This window comes from Entelurus aequoreus, linkage group LG05 (genome assembly GCF_033978785.1).
Source record: "Entelurus aequoreus isolate RoL-2023_Sb linkage group LG05, RoL_Eaeq_v1.1, whole genome shotgun sequence".
NCBI classification, from domain to species: domain Eukaryota; kingdom Metazoa; phylum Chordata; class Actinopteri; order Syngnathiformes; family Syngnathidae; genus Entelurus; species Entelurus aequoreus.
In genome coordinates this window covers 62,993,315-63,017,802 of record NC_084735.1, presented here as the reverse complement: position 1 = coordinate 63,017,802, position 24,488 = coordinate 62,993,315, and positions in this window count along the sequence as shown.

Here is a 24,488-nt window from a genome sequence, read left to right as displayed (position 1 = left end):
TTATGCCACAGTTAGTGTTTTTGTTTTATTGTTCATAGTTTCTGCCTTTGTGCAAGTTTTGTGTTTCTACCCAAGTTTTGTATTTCCGCCCTCGTGCAAGTCTTTTGTTTTGTATAGCCAAGTTTTCTACCTCCACTGTGAGCGCCTTTTGTTTATTCCTTTTTTATTGTTAAATAAACATGTATTTAAATTCACGCCACGTTTGGTCCAATTCCTTTGCACCACGGGAGAACAAACCACGCCACAGACCAAGTCTTGACAGTAGGACGCCAGCAGAAGAGTTTCTCCGCAAAAAAATTGGACGGTTTTGACGAGGCAGCGAGGGAGGTCCTCCGCGCCATGGAGGAGGAATCGCTGCGCTACTCCTCCATGGAGTACAGAGACTCCATTTGGTCCGAGGACTGCGCTGCGTCACCGCAATCCCGGAAGCGCCGCTCCCGACGAAGGACGTCAGGGAGGGCTTCCGCAAACAAAGAGGACGCCTCACTCCCGCAAGCTCCTCCCCCTCCGGGCGGAAGCAAGCCACAGACAGCCCGGCTTCACCCTGATGACATCACAGCTCAAGATTTTTTTTCTCTGAACTCTTTTACTTTTGATCAGCCGCCCTCAACAAAGGACTCTGTTTCTATGATCAAATATTATCAGAACATGATTTTGGACATTAGAGCATATCAGTCACAGCCATCTGAATTCCATGCCCCGCCCCCCAGGACTCAAGCCACACCCAAGTCACAATTTTTTTTTTTTTTCACCCCCTCAATCCCAGGTACAAAAAGAGAGACATTTTGGACAATTGATAGGGGAGGATTTTACCCCCCTCCTGACCTCCATCCACCCACCCCAAAAAACGGTTCCAGACAGCGGGGAGCGCGTTTGGTATCCGCTCCTTGAGGGGGGGGCTAGGGCTGGGAAATGTTCAGGTGGGGTGGTTCAGCATCGCCATGCCAAGCCACAGCCTCCAGCTCGGCCACCACCACCTGTCTTTCGACCTGCCAAGCCACAGCCACCAGCACGGCCCCCACCACCAGTCTTTCGCCATGCCAAGCCACAGCCTCCAGCTAGGCCACCTCCACCTGCTCCACGCCCAGCTCCACGCCAAGCCCCACCACGCCAAGCGCCACCAGTACCTGCTCCACGCCAAGCGCCACCAGTACCTGCTCCACGCCAAGCGCCACCAGTACCTGCTCCACGCCAAGCGCCGCCAGTCGCAGCTCCACGCCAAGTGCCGCCAGTCGCAGCTCCACGCCAAGTGCCGCCAGTCGCAGCTCCACGACGCCAAGTGCCGCCAGTCGCAGCTTCACGACGCCAAGTGCCGCCAGTCGCAGCTTCACGACGCCTAGTGCCGCCAGTCGCAGCTTCACGACGCCCAGTGCCGCCAGTCGCAGCTCCACGACGCCCAGTGCCGCCAGTCGCAGTTCCACGACGCCCAGTGCCGCCAGTCGCAGCTCCACGACGCCCAGTGCCGCCAGTCGCAGCTCCACGACGCCCAGTGCCGCCAGTCGCAGCTCCACGACGCCCAGTGCCGCCAGTCGCAGTTCCACGACGCCCAGTGCCGCCAGTCGCAGCTCCACGACGCCCAGTGCCGCCAGTCGCAGCTCCACGACGCCAAGTTCCGCCAGTCGCAGCTCCACGCCAAAACCAAGCACCCCCAAACCAAGACCAAGTCCAAGCACCGCCACACCAAGACCAAGTCCAACACCAACCACGCCAAGACCAAGTCCAAGACCAACCACGCCAAGACCAACCACGCCAAGACCAAATCCAAGACCAACCACGCCAAGTCCAAGACCAAGACCAACCACGCCAAGTCCAAGACCAACCATGCCAACACCAAGACCAAGACCAAGACCCCCCACGCCAAGACCAAGACCCCCGCCAAGACCAAGACCAAGACCCCCCACGCCAAGACCAAGACCAAGACCCTCGCCAAGACCCGCCACGCAGAGACTCTCCGCCTGACGCACCACGCCGAGCTTCGCTGCCTGCTTCGTCTGCTGCACCTGCGTCATCGGCTGCTTCCACGCCTGCAACGACGACGACGCGCCTGCCTCCTCGTCGGCCACGAATGTGGCCACTACCTAGTCGTCCGCCACGCCAAGTGCGCCCACCTCTTAGTCGGCCACGCATGTGGCCCTTCCCGGATCGCCCACCTCGCCTGTGGCGGCGGCGTTCCACTCGCCGCCGCCACATGACTATGCCTCGGTGGATTCGGGGCCACTTGGCCTGGCGACCCACCGCCACATCCCCCTCCCGCCCTCCCATGACTCTTGATCCTGTTTTTTGGACATCTGGGATCTGTCCGTAAGGGGGGGGGGGGGGGGGGTTCTGTCATGTCTGTTCATGTTTTTGTTTTGGTCATGCGTCATGTCTGTTCATGTTTTTGTTTTGGCCATGTGTTTGTTTTTTGGACTCTTTTTAGTTCCTGGTTGCACTTCCTTGTTTGGTTTGGTTTCCATGGTCACCCATTAGTTTTCACCTGTCATGTCACGCACCTGTTCACCTGTCTTGTCACGCACCTGTTTTCACTGATCACGTCACTATTTAAATCTGTCTGTTTCTGTTGTTCGTCCTGGCGTCCTCGCACTTTTTGATCCCTCCACTTCATGTCATGTCACAGTTCTTTGCCAAGTAAGTTTTGTTCATTTATGCCACAGTTAGTGTTTTTGTTTTATTGTTCATAGTTTCTGCCTTTGTGCAAGTTTTGTGTTTCTACCCAAGTTTTGTATTTCCGCCCTCGTGCAAGTCTTTTGTTTTGTATAGCCAAGTTTTCTACCTCCACTGTGAGCGCCTTTTGTTTATTTCTTTTTTATTGTTAAATAAACATGTATTTAAATTCACGCCTCGCACGGGCCAATTTTCCTTTGCCTTCCGGAGAAGCAAAACCCAAGAACCCAGTCGTGACAAAAATGAGCAGAAGTAGGTAGAGTAGCCAGAAATTGTACTCAAGTAAGAGTACTGTTAATTTAGAGATTTATTACTCAAGTAAAAGTAAGGAGTAGTCACCCAAATATTTACTTGAGTAAAAGTAAAAAGTATGTTGTGAAAAAACTACTCAAGTACTGAGTAACTGATGAGTAACATACACACATATATATATATATATATATATATATATATATATATATATATATATATATATATATATATATATATATATATATATATATATATACATACATACATTGATATATACAGTATATAATTTATATTTATTTATTTTGCCGTTTTTGTTCACATGTTAAAGGTGTTTTAATGAATATACATGCATGTTTAACATATAGATTCCTTTCTTTCATGAAGACAAGAATATAAGTTGGTGTATTACCTGATTCTGATGACTTGCATTGATTGGAATCAGACAGCAGTGCTGATAACGTCCACGTTTTCAAATGGAGGAGAAAAAAAGCTGAAGGTTGATAAAAGTAGCGGAGTAAAAGTAGCTGAGTAAAAGTAGCGTTTATAAATATACTCAAGTAAAAGTAAAAGTATGTTGCATTAAAACTACTCTTAGAAGTACAATTTATCCCAAAAGTTACTCAAGTAGATGTAACGGAGTAAAAGTAGCGCGTTACTACCCACCTCTGAAAATGAGTAAAATTAACTGTTAAAGGTTAGTACTATTAGTGGACCAGCAGCACGCACAATCATGTGTGCTTACGGACTGTGTATCCCTTGCAGACTGTATTGTTATATGTTGCTATATAATGTAGGAACCAGAATATTAATAACAGAAAGAAACAACCCTTTTGTGTGAATGGGGGAGGGAGGTTTTTGGGGTTGGTGTACTAATTGTAAGTGTATCTTGTGTTTTTTATGTTGATTTAATAAATAAAAAAAAAAACAGATACCAATAATAAAAAAAACGATACCGATAATTTCCGATATTATATTTTAAAGCATTTATCGGCCGATAATATCGGACATCTCTAGTTAACACACAACCAGAGGTGGGTAGAAAAGCCCAAAATTGTACTCAAGCAAGAGTACCGTTTCTTTAGAATAAAACGACTCAAGTAAAAGTAAAAAGTAGTCACCCAAATAATAACTTGAGAAAGAGTAAGTAAGTATTCAGTGAAAAACACTACTAAAGTATTGAATAACTTGTGAGTAACTTCTGATTTATTTAGTAGCTATATTTAATGGTTCTTGGTCCACAACTGGGGCAGCACGGTGACGCAGGAGTTAGTGCATGTGCCTCACAAGACGAAGGTCCTGAGTAGTCCTGAGTTCAATCCCAGGCTCGGGATCTTTCTGTGTGGAGTTTGCATGTTCTCCCCGTGACTGCGTGGGTTCCCTCCAGGTACTCCAGCTTCCTCCCACCTCCAAAGGCATGCACCTGGGGATAGGTTGATTGGCAACACTAAATTGGCCCTAGTGTGTGAATGTGAGTGTGAATGTTGTCTGTCTATCTGTGTTGGCCCTGCGATGAGGTGGCGACTTGTCCAGGGTGTACCCCGCCTTCCGCCCGAATGCAGCTGAGATAGGCTCCAGCACCCCCCGCGACCCCGAAAGGGACAAGCGGTAGAAAATGGATGGATGGATTGAGTCCACAACTGTAATTGGTGTCCGTGTGTAAAACATAAAAAACGTTTACAAATTACTGCAATGTGTTTTCTGTAGTTAGAAGTGAAAAAATTGGCTAAAATCTGAACATTTGTACAGACACAGATGACAAAAACATTATTTTTCCTTGTTTGTAAGTAAACATTGAAGAGTTGTGGCTTTGTCACTTTTAACAGTCACTACGTTTACCAAATTAGTCTGATTTTTCAAATAATTCAGTTTCTTCTACAAAACCCAAAACTAGTGAAGTTGGCACGTTGTGTAAATCGTAAATAAAAACAGAATACAATTATTTGCTAATCCTTTTCAACCTATATTCAATAGAATAGACTGCAAAGAAAATATATTTAATGTTCGAACTGGAAAACTTTGTTATTTTTTGCAAATATTAACTCATTTGGATTTTGATGCCTGCAACATGTTTCAAAAAAGCTGGCACAAATGGCAAAAAAGACTGAAAAAGTTGAGGAATGCTCATCAAACGCTTATTTGGAACATCCCACAGGTGAACAGGCAAATTGGGAACAGGTGGGTGCCATGATTGGTTATAAAAGCAGCTTCCATGAAATGCTCAGTCATTCACAAACAAGGATGGGGCGAGGGTCACCACTTTGTGAACAAATGCGTGAGCAAATTGTCGAACAGTTTAAGAACATAATTTCGCAACAAGCTATTGCAAGGAATTTAGGGATTTCACCATCTATGGTCAGTAATATTATCAGAAGGTTCAGATAATCTGGAGAAATCACTGCATGTAAGCGGCTAAGCCAATGCCCTTCAATCCCTCAGACGGTACTGTGTCAAAAAGTGCCACCAGTGTGTAAAGGATATCACCACATGGGCCCCAGAACACTTCAGAAAATCACTGTTAGTAACTACAGTTTGTCGCTACATCTGTAAGTGCAAGTTAAAACTCTCCTATGCAACTTCAAAGCCATTTATCAACAACACCCAGAAACGCAGCTGGCTTCGTTGGGCCTGAGCTCATCTAAGATGGACTGATGCAAAGTGGAAAAGTGTTCTGTGGTCTGATTTAAAACATTTTTTTAAATGTGGACGTTGTGTCCTCCGGAACAAAGAGGAAAAGAACCGACCGGATTGTTATAGGCGCAAAGTTGAAAAGCCAGCATCTGTGACGGTATGGAGTGCCCAAGGCATGGGTAACTTACACATTTGTGAAGGCACCATTAATGCTGAAAGGTACATACATGTTTTGGAGCAACATATGTTGCCATCCAAGCAACGTTATCATGGACGCCCCTGCTTATTTCAGCAAGACAATGCCTAGCCATGTGTTACAACAGCGTGGCTTCGTAGTAAAAAGAGTGCGGGTACTAGACTGGCCTGCCTGTAGTCCAGACCTGTCTCCAATTGAAAATGTGTGGCGCATTATGAAACGTAAAATACGACAAAGGAGACCTGGGACTGTTGAACAACTTAAGCTGTACATCAACCAAGAATGGGAAATAAATTCACCTGAAAAGCTTAAAAAATCGGTCGCCTCAGTTCCCAAACGTTTACAGAGTGTCGTTAAAAGGAAAGGCCATGTAACACAGTGGTAAAATTGCCCCTGTGCCAACTTTATTGCAACTTGTTGCTGCCATTAAATCTGCTAGAGGCCTTCAGAATCAACAATGCGGGCGTCCGTGCACTGTAAGTGATCGGGGACATACAGTGATAGACAGTTGCGTCAGATCACGAGTTGTCAGTAAGGCCTTCTCGCTGGCCTCACGTTGAACGTGACATTTACGCGTCCTGTGATTGCATACTCATCGGGACCGTTAGCAGATGAATTTGAGAACACATACAATTGATAGACAGTTGCGAGAGCCAATCAAATCACAAGTTGTTGAAAATAGCCTATCTAAGTAGCCTGATGTTAACGAGACTATGATTGGATACTCACAAGTTTCAATTTAGCAGGAAGCAGGAAGTGTTGCGCCGTAGCCAGACCGGTATAGCAGAGAAGGAGAACAAAACGTTGATTAGGTGGCAGATATATTGTAGCGTCCCGGAAGAGTTGGTGCTGCAAAGAGTTCTGGGAATTTGTTCTGTAGTGTTTATGTTGTGTTGCGGTACAAATATTCTCCCGAAATGTGTTTGTCATTTTTGTTTAGTGTGGTTTCACTATATGGCACATATTTATGACATTGTTGGCGTTGTTCATACGGCCACCTTAGTGTGACATGTATGGCTGTTGACTAAGTACGCTCTTCCTTCACTTGTCTGTTCAAAATTAACAGGATCATTATAAATGGCAATGAACGGGCAGTGTGAAATCCTTCCTTGACATCTTCAACTAAAGACCATTATTAACCCATCAAACGCTGCAATGTATTTGCGAGGCCATTTTCAAGAAGGATATTTAAAGAGAAACTAAATCTTGTGAGACGATGTCGGCCAACCTCGGAAGCTAGCTCAGCTGTTCTGGTGATGAAATATGGAAATGCTCGCCATTTTCACTCGAATAAGCCGACGACTAGGAGTACCACTGGCTTATACGGGGTCGAATAGTGAGTTAAAATTTCTTTTTTTTTCACTTTTAGTATGTATTTTGCAATTTTTATTTTGACAGTACCACATAAGATATGTTTTAATTGCTGATGCGTTTTAATTGTTTTTTTTTAATGCGCCAGAAAATAAACCGTAGGCCGTAAATTTGTTTCTGTATAGTATTTCTCCAGCAATGGTCATGTTGTGACATCAATTATGGTAAGTTACATTGCAGGATCCCAGACACATACCATGTTTATGCACCGTATATTTATATATTTTTATTTGCAAAGCATAGCTCGGTTGGTAGAGTGGCCGTGCCAGCAACTTGAGGGTTCCAGGTTCGATTCCCGCTTCCGCCATCCTAGTCACTGCCGTTGTGTCCTTGGGCAAGACACTTTACCCACCTGCTCCCAGTGCCACCCACACTGCTTTAAATGTAACTTAGATATTGGGTTTCACTATGTAAAGGGCTTTGAGTCACTAGAGAAAGGCGCTATATAAATATAATTCACTCATTTTGAGAGGTAATCTTTGAAGTCGGACATCACTGAAGGCCTAGGTGGGAAACGCACGGCCCACCACTGTTCAATTGAATATACGATGAAAAGGATTTGCAAATCATTGTATTCTGTTTTTATTTACAAATTATATAACGTGCCAACTTCACTGGTTTTGGGTTTTGTATTTTCACACATACTCAGTTCTAGTCTCTATGCTCTATCTCTCGGTGTGTCTCTTGTACACTAGGGGGCGTTTGTAGCCATTTCAGTTTGTTAAAGGTCTACTGAAATTTTTTATTTTTTATTTAAATGGGGATAGCAGATCCATTCTATGTGTCATACTTGATCATTTCGCGATATTGCCATATTTTTGCTGAAAGGATTTAGTAGAGAACGACGATGATAAAGGTCGCAACTTTTGGTCGCTGATAAAAAAAAAAGCCTTGCCTATACCGGAAGTAGCGTGACGTCACCGGAGGAAGGACTCCTCACATTTTCCCATTGTTTACAATGCAGCGAGAGAGATTCGGACCGAGAAAGCGACGATTACCCCATTAATTTGAGCGAGGATGAAAGATTTGCAGATGAGGAAAGTGAGAGTGAAGGACTACAGTGCAGTGCAGGACGTATCTTTTTTCGCTCTGACCCCAACTTAAGTACAAGGGTTCATTGGATTCCACACTTTCTCCTTTTTCTATTGTGGATCACGGATTTGTATTTTAAACCACCTCGGATACTATATCCTTTTGAAAATGAGAGTCAAGAACGCGAAATAGACATTCACAGTGACTTTTATCTCCACGACAATACATCGGCGAAGCTCTTTAGCTACTGAGCTAACGTGATAGCATCGGGCTCAAATGCAGATACAAACAAAATAAATAAATCCCTGACTGGAAGGATAGACAGAAGATCAACAATACTATTAAACCATGGACATTTAAATACACGGTTAATAATTCCCAGCTTGGCGAAGCTTAACAATGCTGTTGCTAACGACGCCATTGAAGCTAACTTAGCAACGGGACCTCACAGAGCTATGATAAAAACATTAGCGCTCCAGCTACGTCAGCCAGCCCTCATCTGCTCATCAACACCCGTGCTCACCTGCGTTCCAGCGATCGACGGAAGGACAAAGGACTTCACCCAATCATCCGTGCGGTCCGCGGCTAGCGTCGGCTAGCGCGTCTGCTATCCAAGTCAAAGTCCTCCTGGTTGTGTTGCTACAGCCAGCCGCTAATACACCGATCCCACCTACAACTTTCTTCTTTGCAGTCTTCATTGTTCATTAAACAAATTGCAAAAGATTCACCAACACAGATGTCCAGAATACTGTGGAATTTTGAGATGAAAACAGGGCTTTTTTGTATTGGATTCAATGGGGTACCAATACTTCCGTTTCAACGATTGACGTTACGCGCATACGTCATCATATATAGACGTTTTCAACCGGAAATTTAGCGGGGAATTTAAAATTGCACTTTATAAGTTAACCCGGCCGTATTGGCATGTGTTGAAATGTTAAGATTTCATCATTGATATATAAACTATCAGACTGCGTGGTCTGTAGTAGTGGGTTTCAGTAGGCCTTTAAGCTATTTGGGAATGTAAATACAGTAGAAGAAAATGCTACTCAACCCTGCTTATAGCACTAAATCTATTTGTGGCTGTCCAAACGTACTGTATCTGTGGCAGGCCGCACAATATAAATAAACCGAACAATTTGAGATAATCCACAAAGTCAGGAGAGTAGCATCAATGTTGTGTGATGACAATTTCACATAATGTGCCTTAAGCCTTCATGCTGTAGAGCAGTGTGATTGCAGGTCAGTAATTGTTAAAAACACTTGCTGGTCAGAAGAGTGAGCTCTGGGTTAACAAGCTGACTAACATCCAATGACTGATAATCTTTTAGATTCTTTGCATTCTGTTCTTTACTATACACATTGAAGTAACTGAGATTGAATTTGAGTCCCAATAGAAACTATGATTATTTTTGAAGTGTTAGGGTGGAATAGGAATAGATACGCAATAAAATAAATGGTGGCTATGAAAGTGACTATGTGAAAAGTAATCAGCCGCATTCGCTTTGGAAAGTAGGGTTGTCAAAATTTTGATACTTCCATACCATGTTGATAGCAACACACACCAAAAATACAGCAAGACCTACTGTTTCCAGTGATGCCAGTTCCAAAGAATGTTCAAGACTTTTCCCCTCAGAGAGCCGTGTCTCTTGTTGGCGTGTGATCACTGAGCAGTCAGCGCCGGGGAAGGATGCCTGCTGTCTTAAAAAATGAGCCAGTCTTTCCCATATATTTATTTATTCATGTCAGCCTGCCACAAATGCTGATTTGGCGCTTTTTTTTCGCCCTCGTTCATAAACAAGTTATAAAAGAACTGCAACGGTATGCATCGTAACTCTGTGTCACAGCCGCGTTGTGACACAGGGGTCGCATGATGGCGATAATTAGCGTGTTCCCAGAATGCAGAAAGGCAAGGAAGGTAGTTTGCAGGTAAAAATGTGTTTAATAAGTAAACAATCAATATACAATGTTAGCAGCCGCACAACTTAAATCATCTTGATTGTAATGGAAAAAAGTTCACACACAGGGTGCGTGAAGGTGCTGTAGGAGAACACAAACAAAACAGGAAGTGTAATCAAAATAAGAGCGCTAAACAGAAACTAAGACATTAAACAGAGGAAAACGCCAACAAACTCAAAATATGACATGATTTGGTATAACAGATCATGACAGCGCCACCTGCTTTGTCAGAGAATAAAAGACAAGTAGCAGAAGGATCTGTGGCGGCAATTAGCGATGCACTGTAAGCATTCAAAGTGAAAAGAGATGAAGAAGTGAAAGACAAGTGTGTTTCAGATAATGCAATTATTTTATATTTTAATACAAGCAGTCATGAAAGGTGCAGTATTAGCCACGCGAGTGAGAGCGGAGATTTGCCTCCACAAACCCGGCAGGACAGTCAGTGTCACTGTGTTACTTACTAATGCTTGCAAAAAACTTGTACAACCTTATCGCAGCACGACCTTTATCGCTTCCATAAGTGTTAGCATATAGAGACATGCTTTTGTCATTGGGAAACACTCTTCCTTCATGGTGAAATAAGTAAACCAGGGGTGTTCAAAGTGTGGCTCGGGGGCCGTTTGTGGCACATTGTAGAAATAACAGTGTAAAAAATAAAACAATAGCAAAAAGGCATAACATAATGAGAAAAATCTGAAATGTTGATACTAGTGATGAATAAAGACACAAAGATGTATATTTAAATATATGTATTACAAATTATATAATGATGACACGCTACCACCATATTGGAAGAATATTGTTTGTTTTATTTATCTACTTTAAGGCTCCAAGTCACTGCTGGGTTTTTTTGGAATGTAAAACAGATGACTATTGTTGTTATATTTGAGCATTTCCATCATCACAATATTGTTTGTTTTGTTGTACCGGTACTTGGAGGTATTGTTCACTGCCGTTCTTTTTGAATGTAAAATAGTTGACGATTGTTGTTATTTATGAGCATTTTTTTTAGTATTTTTTTTGTTTTTGATATACTGGGAGGGTATAGTTCACTGCTGTTATTTTATTTTTTTAAATAGTTACCTTTAGGCAGCTGCTACTGCAATTTCAATTCTGTGTAGAAAGATGTTGAAGCACAGTGATCTTAAATACTTGACAGTTTGAAACCGTTTCCAGTAAAGTAGTGAAATTTGGGTGCAATTGTTTTATTTTTATAGTAGTATCGAATAAGTATTGAAAACCATGGAAATTCATAGGTATCAGATTGACTACTGAATTTCTGGTATTGTGACATCCCTGGTTGGAGGGACGTCAAAAGCCCCATAAACTTACATCATACCATAGCACATATTTTAATACGCCAATGACTTCAGGGTAAAAGTGACCATTCTCAGTCAACCAATAAATGCACTTTGATTGGATACTAATCAAATAGTTTACACGATGCATACCATAGTGAAGAGAAGTGCTTGTTGGAAATTACTTGTAAGAGGACCTGTGCTTGCTTGTCTGTTTTGCCGTCCATGCTTCTTCTCCCTGGTGTTGTCCAGACATGTTATTGATGTCTCTCTCTGTTTCCGCGCTCATTTCGCTTTTTTCCTCTCCCAGCTCAAGGGGGGGTGGCGGTGTGGGGGGGTCGACTGGGGACTTGTGTGTTTTCGTCTACGGCGGCCAGCTCTGTGAGAGGCTCAACTCGGTTCTGCTCTGGTTCTGATGCTGGCCGGCCAGCGGGCCCCCGCAGCTCAGGCCCGACTCCAGGACAGGCAGTAGTGAAACGGACAAAGGAGTTCATTCTCTAAGGGGGAGGGATGAAGGGGGCATTTGGAGATGAGGAAAGTGAGCGGGGGTGTTGGCGAAACCAACGCACGGGGTCTTATCCTCGCGGCTCAAACGCATGCCACCAGCTGCTTCCCCCCTTCCTGCGCTTTCATTAAAAAGCTTCACTGTTCTCCGCTGGGTAATCCACTTGCTTTGCAGATTGTGAGAGCTGCAAACACTTTTACAATCGCTAGTCTATTTTTTTGTCATGTTGACCAGTCCTTTATGTGTGTAAGTGTGTGTGCGTGTGTGTCTACCTGCACCGTTCGGAACTGTCAGTGTTTTTAGTTCTGAGCCATGCTCTGCCAGAGGGAGCGCCTGCAATGTAGGGCGCCCAACCCAAGCACGCTGGACGCAGGCTGAATATCAACGCCACTCCTCCCTGCAGCCCACCTGCTGACTTGCGTGATCCAAACGTGAGGGGGAGGAGGAAGGGAGGCGAAAAGAGGAGGGGGTAGTGAATGTGTGTGTGTGTGTCGGGGGGTTTACTGCAGGAAATTGCCAGGTAGTTTCCAGACCCTTTTCCCTGTGCTGTGCCCAATTAATCAGGGCTACATCTGCGCTGGATGGACCTCTACCCAAAGGAGAGGTGGGGGTGTTTTTGTCGGCATCTACACACGTTTTTATCGCATGTGAGTGCGCTAGCTGGTATAGTGGTATATTGTGCCTATATGACAGCAAAGGTCACCAGGCCCCGTTTAACCTGTTAGCATACATTCATTCAAACCAAGTAAGACCAGGTACTACTTCTTGATATCCGTCACACCGAGAGGGGGCGGTATATCGAGTCTGCCGATGGAAAGGTTAGTTATCTATTGATTGCTCAAAAACTAATTGATAATATGGGAAATGACTGCCATATTCATTTCCAGGACCAAAAAACATGTAACGAGAAGTTCATCTAGACCAGGGGTCCCCAAACTTTTTGACTCGGGGGCCGCATTGGGTAAAAAAATGTGGTCACGGGCCGGGCTGTATATATATATATATATATATATATATATATATATATATATATATATATATATATATATACATTGTTTTTATATTCCAGCGAGTTAATCCGTTTAGTCATATAACATCAATTAACATTGATGCTCATCAACATTTAACATTGTCACGTTATCGATGGGAAAATTCATTTTTAGACAATATGATTTGCCTGAGCGGCTAGGAGACACCGAGAGTAACAAGCGGTATAAAATGGATTAGAAAGGAAAGTGTCATGTCTGTGATTATGTTTTGTTTTAGTCATGTTCGGATTTGGTTTTGGACTTTTTGTGCACTTTTATTTGTCACCATAGCAACCATTAGTTTCACCTGGTTCACATTGTCATGTCGCGCACCTGTTCACGGTTAGAGTCACGCACCTGTTTTCACTGATCATGTCACTATATAAGCTTTTCTGTTTCTGTTGTTCGTCCTGGCGACATCACATTCACTCCTGCCACTCTGTTCACGCTCATGATCCATGCTGTTCTTTTTCATGTCCTGTTCTGGTTCCAAGTAAGTTTTCTTTATTCAAGCCTTAGTTTGCAAGTTTGTTTTATGTCCTAGTTCTGCCTTTGTGCTAGTGTTTTGTTTTCATAGTCGTTTTGTACTTCCACTGTGAGCGCCTTTTGTTTGTACGTTTTTTTAGTTAGAATTAAAAATGTATTTAAATTCACGTATTGCACGCGCCAACTTTCCATTGCCTTCTGGGAGAACAAACCACGCCATAGACCCAGTCCTGACAGTATGTCGCCAGGCAGAAAAATTCTCCCGCAAGAAAGTTGGACAGTTTGGATGAGGCTTCTTGGGAGGTGCTGCGCGCCATGGAGACCGAGACGCTGCGCTTTTCCCCCAGGGAGCGCAGGGGGATGATGTGGGGGAATGGAGGCAAGCTGGTGCCGATCGGCGCGTCGTTCCCGTCCCGGAAGCGTCGCCAAGGACGAGGAAAGACTTCCGCGAGCCGGCAGGACACGCCGCTCCCACAAGCCCCTCCCCCTCCGGGCAGAAGCAAGCAACAGCCAGCCCGGCTTCGCCCTGATGACGTCACAGACCAGGATTTTTTTTTCAATACTTTTTCTTTTGATCACTCACCTCCAGCAAAAGACTGTAAAAACATGATAAGACATTATCAGGACATGTTTTTACAAATTAGATCCTGTCAATCACAGTCACCCAGTTTTCATGCCCCGCCCCCCAAGACTCAAACCCCGCCCCCGTCACAAAATTTTTCTTTTTATCCACCCACAAAAGCCCAGGTGGGGGGGAAGGAAAGACATTTTGGACAATTTAGAGGGGAGGATTTAGCCCCCCTCCTGACCTCCCTCCACCCACCCCAAAAGACGGTTCCAGACCGCGGGGAGCGCGTCTGGGATCCGCTCCTTGAGGGGGGGGCTAGGGCTGGGAACTGTTCAGGTGGGGTGGTTCAACATCGCCATGCCAAGCCACAGCCTCCAGCTCGGCCACCACCACCTGTCTTTCGAACCTGCCAAGCCACAGCCACCAGCACGGCCGCCACCACCAGTCTTTCGACCTGCCAAGCCACAGCCTCCAGCTAGGCCACCTCCACCTGCCCCACGCCCAGCTCCACGCCAAGCTCCACCACGCCAAGCGCCACCAGTACCTGCTCCACTTCAGGCACCTGTCGCAGCTCCACGCCAAGTTCCGCTACCTGCTCCACGCCGCCAAGTGCCGCCAGTCGCAGCTTCACGACGCCAAGTGCCGCCAGTCGCAGCTCCACGACGCCAAGTGCCGCCAGTCGCAGCTCCACGACGCCAAGTGCCGCCAGTCGCAGCTCCACGACGCCAAGTGGCGCCAGTCGCAGCTCCACGCCAAGACCCCTCAAGCCAAGACCAAGTCCAAGACCCCTCAAGCCAAGTCCAAGACCCCTCACGCCAAGTCCAAGACACACCACGCTAAGACCAAGTCCAAGACACACCACGCCAAGACCAAGTCCAAGACACACCACGCCAAGACCAAGACCAAGACACACCACGCCAAGACCAAGACACACCACGCCAAGACCAAGACACACCACGCCAAGACCAAGACTGCCAAGACTGCCAAGACCAACACCAAGACCCACGCTGCCAAGACCAAGACCCACGCTGCCAGGACACGCCACGCCAAGCTTTGCCGCCCGACGCACCACGCCAAGCTTCATCATCTGCGACTGCCACGTCGACGAAGCGCCTGCCTTTTCGTCGGCCATGGATGTGGCCAGTCCATGGGCGTCCGCCACGCCAGGTACGCCGACCTCCTCGTCGACCACGGATGTGGCCACTACCTGGTCGGCCGCCACGCCAAGTGCGCCCACCTCCTCGTCGGCCATGGATATGGCCATTCCCGGGTCGCCCACCTCGTCAGGTACAGCGGCGGTCTACGCGTTGCCGCCACCTGATCCTGCCCCGGTGGATTCGGGGACACCTGGTCTGGCGACCCACCGCCATGTCCCCCTCCCGCCCTCCCATGACTCTCGATCCTGCCTTGTTTTGTTTGTTTTGGACATCTGGGATCTGTCCGTAAGGGGGGGGGGGGGGGGTCTCTGTCATGTCTGTGATTATGTTTTGTTTTAGTCATGTTCGGATTTGGTTTTGGACTTTTTGTGCACTTTTATTTGTCACCATAGCAACCATTAGTTTCACCTGGTTCACATTGTCATGTCACGCACCTGTTCACGGTTAGAGTCACGCACCTGTTTTCACTGATCATGTCACTATATAAGCTTTTCTGTTTCTGTTGTTCGTCCTGGCGACATCACATTCACTCCTGCCACTCTGTTCACGCTCATGATCCATGCTGTTCTTTTTCATGTCCTGTTCTGGTTCCAAGTAAGTTTTCTTTATTCAAGCCTTAGTTTGCAAGTTTGTTTTATGTCCTAGTTCTGCCTTTGTGCTAGTGTTTTGTTTTCATAGTCGTTTTGTACCTCCACTGTGAGCGCCTTTTGTTTGTACTTTTTTTGAGTTAGAATTAAAAATGTATTTAAATTCACGTCTTGCACACGCCAACTTTCCATTGCCTTCTGGGAGAACAAACCACGCCATAGACCCAGTCCTGACAGAAAGATAACATAAAAAAATTTAAAAAAAATTGTAACACTTTTTTTTTTAACTTGGGACTTCCCGTGGGCCGGATTTTGGATGCTGGGGGGCCGGATGCGGCCCGCGGACCGTAATTTGGGGACCCCTGATCTAGACGCTATGGGTCCTTTGTGGTCATTTACCTTATTTTGTAAACAATTAGTTTACCCTTGTTGTTCTCCATTGCTGTAGTTTGTTACATTGTTGCATTCGATACAGTGTGTTGTTTACCCCAAATTGGCCCCTCTCTCTTCAGTTCAGAATAACCACCCTATTCTAATCCTCCAATATACCCCTCAATCCATCATGAGCACACACCCCTCCCTTGCGTTGCTGGACCTGGCTAGGACAAGATAATTTTTCAGCACCTGTGTCGCCCAGAGCGTTCCCGACGCTCCGGGCACACCTGGATGTGAACCATCCCTCTCTTTGCCCGGGCTCATAGAAATATCTAATGAAATTGTATAACGTGAGACCAGCGAGTGCGGGAGTAGAAAGAAGCTTCTGTTGTCCAAAAGACCCTTTGTTGTATGAATTTGTATAGTAACTTATAAACCAGCTGAATAATACCATCTTAAGAAATAGTAACAGTTTAATGGGGTATAGAGTAGGTCATCCTGTTCAGGTGCTTATATGGCTTTAAATGTTTTTGTAAGCCTTGCTATCTTTGTGAATATGTTTTTAAACTTATTAGGATTATGCAGGTGTGCCTAATGTTCTGACCACTGAGTCTATATTAAACACAGCAAATCATTTTGAACATTTTCACTTGATTGAAATCCCTTTGGTGTGCTGTGGATAGACTAAGTTTGTATTTTTCGCTAAATACAAAAAAACAACAACTTGTGACCTTCACACGATCTAAGTTAATCATTGCTCCTGTGTCGTGGTATGTGTGTGTATGTGTCGCTCAAGATGCTGTTTGGAGGCCTGGCGTAGTGTGGTGCAGTGCAGAGTTGGAGAGGAGAGACAGCTGCCCTGACAGATGCTGGGAGGCAGGACCCCACTGGGGAGCAGAGGGAGGGAGCTGGCAGCGTCTCACCCCAGCGGAAACACCACAGGCTGCAGAGGAAGTGGGCAGGGGGACAAACCGGGGGCTCAGTGCGGGTGTGTGTGTGCGGGTGTGTGTGTGTGTGCGTGCGTGTGCATGCCTTGGTGCGAAGGGGTGTATGTGCGTGATATGAATTTTCAGAGGATGTTGGTTGACGGTCATGTATGTTACGTATTCACTCATTTATGTGATGGACATACAGTACAAGTGACAACCATGTTATTATACTCATTAAGTTGCAAGTATATTCTGTGAGTTAGTTAACAGGCTACTTCCTGGTTTATTGAGGATGACGTGAAAAGGCAGGACAGTACCATTTTTGATTTGTTATAACCAGTGGTGGGTCGTGCGTTTCCCACATAGGCCTTCAGTGATGTCCGACTACAATAATTACCTCTCAAAATACCATCATTTATGTCACCACATGACCATTGCTGGAGAAATCCTATACAGAAACACATTTACGCACTAATGGGCATTGTACAAAACGACTTATTTTCTGGCGCATTTAAAAATCAATAAACCCGCATCAGCAATTAAAACATATCTTATGTTGTACTGTGAAAATTAAAATTGCAAAAAACATTTTAAACGTGAAAAAATAAAGAAATAAAATATCTGAACTCACATTTTATCGACAGCTGAGCTAGCTTCCGGTATTGGCCGACATGGTCTCACAAGATGTAGTTTTCTTTAAATATCCTTCTTGAAAATGGCCTTGCAAATATATGTGTTGTCTTGTCTAATCATAAAAGATGCAGACAAGGCGTGTTGGCTGACTTTTTAAAGTTTACTCCATAGCGTACTCATCAATAACATCCCGCTGCCGGCATGTCTACATTCAACAACCCAAACGGGGCTACTGCGCATGTTATTCACTACTGTGGCATTCTGGGTAATGGAGTTCTTATGTTACCTGGCTCATAACATCACTATATAGCTGCCTTAGGAAATCTAGAAGGCCTTACTGACAACAACGCGTGATCTGATTGGCTATCCGTTCACATACAGCGCACGGACGCCCGCATTGCTAAATCTGAAGGCCTGTGGCAGATTTGGTACCGCATGGCATCATAAGCTAGCTGAATTCTGATTGGATAAAAACTCTATAAACTAAAAACAACAGCGCTGCAAGGAGCATAATATGACATGAAGAGAATATGAATACTTTTAGATATTTAGGGAAAGTCAATCAATCAACCAATCATTGTTTACTTATATAGCCCTAAATCTGTCATGTCTGTGTGATCATGTTTTGTTTTAGTCATGTTTTGCTTTGTTAAAGGCCCACTGAAACCCACTACTACCGACCACGCAGTATGATAGTTTATATATCAATGATGAAATCTTAACATTGCAACACATGCCAATACGGTCGGGTTAACTTATAAAGTGCAATTTTGAATTTCCCGCTAAACTTCCGGTTGAAAACTCCTTTGGATATGACGTATGCGCGTGACGTAGCCAGTAGAACAGAGGTATGGCTCCCCCATTGAGGCCAATACAAAAAGCTCTGTTTTAATTTATAATTCCACAGTATTCTGGACATCTGTGTCGGTGAATCTTTTGCAATTTGTTTAATGAACAATGGAGATTGCAAAGAAGAAAGTTGTAGGTGGGATCGGTGTATTAGCGGCTGGCTGTAGCAACACAACAAGGAGGACTTACTTGGATAGCAGACGCGCTAGCCGATGCTAGCCGCCAACCGCATTTGTGATTGGGTGAAGTCCTTCGTCGCGCCGTCGATCGCTGGAATGCAGGTGAGCACGGGTGTTGATGAGCAGATGAGGGCTGGCTGGCGTAGGTGGAGCGCTAATGTTTTTATCATAGCTCTGTAAGGTCCGGTTGCTAAGTTAGCTTCAGCGTCGTTAGCAACAGCATTGTTAAGCTTTGCCAGGCTGAGAATTATTAACCGTATAGTTACATGTCCATGGTTCAATAGTATTGTTGATCTTCTGTCTATCCTTCAAGTCAGGGATTTATTTATTTTGTTTCTATCTGCATTTGAGCCAGATACTATCATGTTAGCTCAGTAGCTAAAGAGCTTCGCCAATGTATTGTCGTGGAGATAAAAGGCACTGTGAATGTCCATTTCGCGTTCTCGACTCTCATTTTCAAGAGGATATAGTATCCGAGGTGGTTTAAAATACAAATCCGTGATCCACAATAGAAAAAGGAGAGAGTGTGGAATCCAATGAGCCAGCTTGTACCTAAGTTACGGTCAGAGCGAAAAAAGATATGTCTTTCACTGCATTCTAGTCCGTCACTCTAACGTTCCTCATCCACGAAGCTTTCATCCTCGCTCAAATTAATGGGGTAATCGTCGCTTTCTCGTTCCGAATCGCTCTAGCTGCGTTGAAAACAATAGGAAAATATGAGGAGGTGAACAACTGACTACGTCACGCTACTTCCGGTAGGGGCAAGGCTTTTTTTTTATCAGAGACCAAAAGTTGCGAACTTTATCGTCGTTGTTCTATACTAAATCCTTTCAGCAAAAATATGGCAATATCGCGAAATGATCAAGTATGACACATAGAATGGATCTGCTATCCCCGTTTAAATAAAAAAAAATCATTTCAGTAGGCCTTTAAGTTATTGGACTCTTTAGTTTCTGTTTATGCTCCATTGTTTTTGTTTCCATGACTACCCATTAGTTTTCACCTGTCCTCGTCACGCACCTGTCTCACGCTTTGCACTCGCAAATCACTAATCATGTCACTGCTATTTAAGCCTGTCTGTTTCTGTTGTTCGTCCTGGTGTCATATCCTTTCATACCATGCTATCTACCTATCCATCTATGCTACTGCTACCCATGATATTTATGTCCACTATAGTTTATGCTTCATGCCATGCCACAGTAAGTGTTTTTGTTTCGTGTTCTTAGTTAATTGCCTTTGTTCTAGTCTTTTGGTTTCATAGTTTGTTCTCTGCCATTGTGCGCGCCTTTTGTTGGCTTCTGTTTTTTGTAGTTTGTCAGTGTTCATTATTAAATCATGTACCCACCTCCAAGCCATGTCCCATCCAAGTTCACTTGCATCTCGGGAAAACAACCACTCCACAGTCCACGTCCTGACAAAATCATGAGTGTCTCAAAGGGATGCACAAGCCACAACGACATCCTCGGCTCAGATCAGGGCAAGAAAAAACTCAACCCAATGGGATATCAATGAGAAACCTTGGAGGGGACTGCAGATGTGGGGACCCCCCCTGGGCAACCGGTGCAATGGACGTCGAGTGGATCTAGCATAATATTGTGAGAGTCCAGTCCATAGTGGATCTAACATAATAGTGAGAGTCCAGTCCATAGTGGGGCCAGCAGGAGATCATCTGGAGCGGAGACAGGTAAGCAGCGCAGAGATGTCCCCAACTGATGCACAGATGAGTGGTCTACCCTGGGTCCCAACTTTGGACAGCTAGCGCTTCCTCATGTGTCCCCCCCCTCCACAAAAGAGGGGGGGGCAGAGCAGAAAAGAAATGGCAGATCAACTGGTCTAAAAGGGGGGTCTATTTGAAGGCTAGAGTATACAAATTAGTTTTAAGATGGGACTTAAAAGCTTCTACTGAGGTAGCATCTCTAACTGTTACTGGGAGGGCATTCCAGAGTACTGGAGCCCGAATAGAAAACGCTCTATAGCCCGCAGACTTTTTTTGGGCTCTGGCAATCACTAATAAGCCGGAGTTCTTTGAACGCAGATTTCTTGTCGGGACATATGGCACAATACAATCAGCAAAATAGGATGGAGCTAGACCGTGTAGTATTTTATACGAGAATAGTAAAACCTTAAAGTCACATCTTAAGTGCACAGGAAGCCAGTGCATATGAGCCCGTATAGGCGTAATATGAGTAAATCAAAGTAAATTGAAAATTCCTTTTATCTTTAATTATGATCATGATTTCTGGTATTGTTAGGCCAGCAGAGAAGGCCTTGCTGGCCCGGACGGCACTCCACTGGTTATAACATTTCCATAATGATTCAAAAGACAGAAAAGAGAAGAAAAAAAATTGAACAACACAATTGGGTCATGTTTGTTCATTTAATTTCATTTTTGTCAGTTTTTTTTTTAGTTAGCTTGCTACTTACTGGTTCACTGAGGTAAGACATCAGAATAATATTATTTGTGGCTCTGGGGCAGGAGGAGTGGGTCTATTGTAACTACAAAAAAAAGAAACTACTACCAGGGACTAAAAAGTACTTGATAAATTCCTTTAAAAAGATGTAATAATAATAATACATTTTACTTATAAGGTGCCTTTCTGGGCACTCAAAAATCAAAACAATATCAAATTGGATAAAAACAACAACAACAACAACACAAATAGCGAAGATAAGATGATTACAATGAATAAGCAGTCATGAATAGGTGTGTTTTGAGTCTTGATTTGAAGAGGGATATTGAGTCTAACTTACGAAGGTCTGTTGGTAAAGAGTTCCAAAGATGTGGGGCAGAGCGGCTCAAAGCTCTGGCACCATTGGTGGACAGTTAAATAAGGGGACTGTGAGATGGATGGATGAAGAAGATCTTAGGAAACGTGAGGGTGTGGCGACACGGAGCAGCAGGTCAGAGACGTATGACGGAGAAAGGTTATGGATGGCTTTGAAAGTGAGGAGAATTATTTTAAAGTGGATACGATGTTTGATGGGTAGCCAGTGGAGTTGCTGCAGAACAGGGGTGAACTGCTGGATTGAAGGGGTTCTGGTGATTATACGGGCTGCAGAGTTCTGGAGAAGCTGAAGTTTGTGAAGTGACTTGTGAGGGAGACCAAACAGGAGAGAGTTGCAGTAGTCCAGGCGAGAGGTGACCAGGCTATGGACTAGTATGGCAGCAGTATGAGGGGTAAGGGATGGGCGAAGACGATTAATGTTTCGTAGATGAAAGTAAGCAGACCGGGTAATGTTGTTTATGTGGGCTTGAAAGGAGCGTGTGCTGTCGAGGATGACACCCAGACTCTTGAGATGTAATAATTGTGGAGCTCTACTTCCTGGTTCATGGTGAATGAATTGGAAAGGGTGGGACAGTACCATTTTTTATTTGATTTGACTTTCATGAAGACTTAAAAGTCAGAAAAGAGAAGACAAAATTACTTAACAAAAGTAAAAAAGAAAAAGAAACACTTGGGTTTCGTTGTTTTTTTGTCAATTTTGTTAGTTAGCTTGCTGAGGCTGAGAGAAGAAAACAGGACCATACTAGTTGTGGTTCTAGTGCAGGGGGAGTGGTTCCATTGCAACTGAAAAAAAATAAAATACTATCAGGGACCAAACAAATGCTTGATAGATTCCTTTTACAAAAATGTCACGATTGTGTAGTTACATATTTTGTTTGTTTTTAAGTTAGACGCTGCTTCCTGGTTCATGGTGAGGATGTGAAAGGGCAGGACAGTACCATTTCTGATCCATGATAACATGTTTAAGATGACTTAAAATACAGAAAAGAAAAAAAACCAAATGATTTAATAAAAGTTTAAAAAAGAAACTCTTGGATTGCATTAGATTTTTTTTTCTGATTTTTTTTTAGTTAGCCTGCTACTTCCTGGTTCATAAAGATTGGCGTAAGACAACTTGACCATACTATTTGTTGTTCTGAGGCAGGGGGAGTTGTTTCATCGTAACTAAAAAAAGAAACAGTATTATGAGGGCACTAAAAAATGCTTAATAAACAATTTTAACAAATGTAATAATTGTGGAGCTCCAGTTGTTTGTTTTTAAGTTCACAGGCTCCTTCCTCATGGTTTATGGAGACCGACTTAAGTCAACAAGACTATTATACCAGCAGTCGCCTGCCCCTTCCTTACACATACTCAGTGACAGACACACACACGCACACATACTGTACATTAGGGCTGTGATTTGATTCTTGGAGCTAACGATTCGATTCAAAATCGATTCTTGATTCAAAATCAATACTTTTTTTAATAACATTGTGTGCCAGTTCTATGATTATCAACATTCCTACAAAATAAATAAACAGCTCTGATACATTTGTGACGTATAGGTGAAGTGGACCCCAAGGCTGCAGAGACGTATTGCGTGTGGACAATAGTTCTTCCTTTTATTTAGGAGGAAGCACGAAGTAGCAAAACAAAAGCGATGGTGGAAAATACAAAAACCCACCATGCAAAAACTACTGAGGTAAATGAAACACACTAAACCAAAAACGCTAGACAAAGCTAGGAAAAATACTTCACGAAAAAAAAAGTGAAACAGAAAAACAAATTACAAAATAAAGACGCTAGACAAGGATAGGAATAATAGAGGCAAACCTGAGAAGAAGGACACAAGTCGAACTAGGAAGTGCTCTGGCAAGACCAACCACATCTGCGACTGAGGAAACAGTAGGCAAAGTTCCGGCGCTCAAGTGCTGTGAGTAACCAGGCTAAATAGGGTGAGACCTAATTGTCTTCAGGTGTGTGCTGCCTTGCGCCAGCTGCACGCCATACTGTGGACGAGAGAGAGAGTGAACAGGTGCGAAGACAGACAAGATTACACAGGCAATTTTAGATTACCACAAAATTTCTATCCATCCATCCATCCATCCATTTTCTACCGCTTGTCCCGTTCCGGGTCGCGGGGGGTGCTGGAGCCTATCTCAGCTGCATTCGGGCGGAAGGCGGGGTTCACCCTGGTCAAGTTGCCACCTCATCGCTGGACCAACACAGATAGACGGACAAGATTCACACTCACATTCACACACTAGGGCCAATTTAGTGTTGCCAATCAACCTATCCCCAGGTGCATGTCTTTGGAGGTGGGAGGAAGCCGGAGTACCCGGAGGGAACCCATGCAGTCACGGGGAGAACATGCAAAAGACCCCGAGCCTGGAGATCGAACCAGTCCAGGCAAATGTTGACATGAAGCCACAAACAGCTGTACTTCTGAATGTCCCCAACGGTGTAGCAAAACACAAAAGCAAATAAAATGCTCTTCAATTATTTACCCTTCAATTATTTTTCAATTTGAGATCAGCCTCTTTTACAGATTTCATGAAAGCACCCCATACTTCTTGAAACTTTACAGAACCAGTTTGAGAAAATAAACATCTCTAATCCAGCGGGTGTGGCAAGGAGGAGCTGTTGCCTTCCAATTTAGCACAATACGTCTTTTAACTAATAAAGTAGCGAAATCTACAATATTATTTTTGGATTTGCGAAGGGAAGATGACAGAGGCGCTATCCCAAATAGTCCGCTTAGAGGATTCGGTACGATATTTTGGCCGATTGCCAAAGACAAAGTATTAAAAACTTCAGTCAAATAACTGCACAGGGATGGGCAAACCCAAAACATACCTGTATGTATTAAGTTACCTGGAGACTGTTGACACTGATCACATAATATTCTGTTATACATCTTACCCAGCCGGACCTTGATACAATAGTTACGATGTAGTAGCTTGCATTGATTAAAGCTGTGTCTAGCACAAATAGGAGACTTACGAATTCTACATAAAATCTCTG